The sequence below is a fragment of the Scylla paramamosain genome, chromosome 3 (assembly GCF_035594125.1).
Source record: "Scylla paramamosain isolate STU-SP2022 chromosome 3, ASM3559412v1, whole genome shotgun sequence".
NCBI lineage: Eukaryota > Metazoa > Arthropoda > Malacostraca > Decapoda > Portunidae > Scylla > Scylla paramamosain.
The window spans coordinates 8,720,001-8,722,500 of record NC_087153.1 but is presented as its reverse complement, the minus strand read 5'-3'; the positions used below and the strand labels follow the sequence as shown (position 1 = coordinate 8,722,500).

Below are 2,500 nucleotides of genomic sequence, written 5' to 3'. Positions count from 1 at the left end.
CCGCGTAAACTCATCAAGATTTAGAAGCGTTCAGAGGTACTGCTAATATATAATGCATCAAAGTATAAACGTAATAATCTTCTGCCATTGATATAATTAGAGGATAAATAGTTTGTGCCACTTGTGCCACTTCACTTCAAAAAGACCAGCAGCAAGTATTGACGTAAAAAAATTCAGCAATGCAGGAAAACTCGTAAAGACTCAGAAGTGACGGGAAGTGGTATTTAATAATGGATCAGAAAATATGACACGATAATCTCTTTTTTTTTTTTTTTGGCCACGATGATTAAAAAATGAAGAGCTTGTGCCACTTTTTCGCCGGTGAGTTATGCACACACCCCGACCGTTCTTGAGCTGTGGGAGGCTTGGCTGCAGGGGACCGATGTTCGAGAATCCTTCCTTTTATCCGCTTATACACACACACACACAGACAGACAGACAGAGAGAGAGAGAGAGAGAGAGAGAGAGAGAGAGAGAGAGAGAGAGAGAGAGAGAGAGAGAGAGAGAATCTTTACGTGACAAATAAAAATACAGCGCTTCCTTTCGCCCTTATAGACAAAATACGAACGTGTGCATTTGAGAGGAAACAGTTGGGCAGCGGAGTGGGTGAGGTGTCCCCAGTGTCGACAATACCAGACACTTCCTTGGCCCCGGCCGATATTTAGCACAGTGTTTGGCCACGGGAGAAATACGAGTACTTGAGATAGTCTTGCGGGAATGGCTCTCTGGGGGAGGATTCCCAGCACGACCAGGAAAGTGAAGGTGGATCCAAATAGATTCATACACAAACTCGCTTTTCCCAGCCAGACGAGTAGGAGATGCAGATGGAGATAGAGTTCTTAACATGAGAACACAACACTGCAAAAGGCCAGCTAGTTTCTTAACATAAGATAACACTGCAAAAGGTCAGTTGATGCACACAAGAAAGCTTCTGTGCACTTCAAACTTTTAATTGTTTCAATGCGCAAGGGAAGTAGACCAAGACAGAGAGAGAGAGAGAGAGAGAGAGAGAGAGAGAGAGAGAGAGAGAGAGAGAGAGAGAGAGAGAGAGAGAGAGAGAGAGAGAGGGGGGGGAGGGGGGCTGCTAATTGTCTCTTCCATTCCTTCAACAAATGTATCTCATCATCTCTTGAAACTTACTAATATCTGAGAACTTGCATGTTCCTTCAGAGCTTATTCAACCATACACAACTCTTTTTTGAACCAGTTTTTTGTCCATCTCCCTTGTGATTCTAATTTTATTTAGTTTATAGTAATTGGGTGTAGTAAGATGGTCCACGAGACTTCCTTTGCACCAGAGTGACGATGGGACTAAGAGTATGAATGATGTGTATATGACTGTGGTGCTTTGTCTGAGCCATCTGGTGTGGGATTGCCGGCCTGGGATACAAATAAAGATATAACCATTCACACTAAGCATAACTTGTTCCCTTACTCGTATATGTGAGAAAGACGCGAGAGGATGTGCCTTTATGGAGTCATGTTACGTAGTCCAGTATTATGTGAACCAATTTTTTGCCCATCTCCCTTGTAGTTCTGATTTTTTTCTAGTTTATAACCATTCATACTAGTTCTGTATGTGAGAAAGACGTGAGGGAATGTGTCTTCACGAAGGCAAAATATTACGTAGTCCAGTATGGAGATTAGGTGCATAAAATTCCTTGCATGTTTCGGAAAGTAAGTACATTAAACCTGACTTAGGTAGAAATACTCGCTGGTTAGTGTGGCACATTCTCCTTAAGTGTAAGCAGGAGAGAGACTCATTCAAAGGAAGGAATGCGAGGGCCGGGGAAAGGCACACACTCTGCATAACACATGAGGTAACCGAAAGTAAGGTGGAGGGAGGGATGAAGGGGACCAGCGTGCCCTTGAAGCGACGTGGCACTTTAGGCCTTTTCTTTGTCAAGTCCGCGCGCCCCTGAGGCACCTGACTATATAGGCCTTCTCGCCCGGCACCGCCACCATACGGGAACCCTTTCCTGTCTTGAAGTTCACGTTCTTGTGTGAGTTAAGTTGTTGGTTTCGTTTTTGGACATGTGACGATGAAGAAACGTGGCGCCGCTGTGCTAACTGACAGTATGCTAGTTACAGAGAAAGAACTGGCGACGTTGCATACTCTCTCTTTCAGGATTCGAATTGGTGTGCCGAGGGTTCTTGTGGGTATAGGGTCCGCAGTGCTTCATGATTCTCTAACGTGTGCATTAAGTCATGGTTAGGTGTCTGTCAACATGCCGCACTCGCTTCCATTCATTTTGAGTTTTTCTTCAACGCCTTCACTAGTATAGGCCGCATTTTACATAATTGTCAGCGGCTCGGAGACATTTCTTGCTCTACAACCATCTCTAAACATTATACAGGATAGTGATTGCAACATCTATTCTCTTATTCCATTTTCTTGCAGATTCTTAGGTGGTACGTTTTTTTTTTTGAGCGGTGAATTGTTGAATATGTTACACAGTTTAATCTATTGACTGTTTCTTACAAAATCTGACAATTGATG

At 43.5% G+C, this 2,500-nt stretch overlaps 1 protein-coding gene across 5 annotated transcripts in view; it reads left to right on the top strand.

Moving 5' to 3' along the window:
* Positions 1 to 2,500, top strand: part of LOC135089876 (uncharacterized) — a 148,483-nt gene that overhangs the window by 84,591 nt on the left and 61,392 nt on the right. The window lies entirely within an intron of this gene.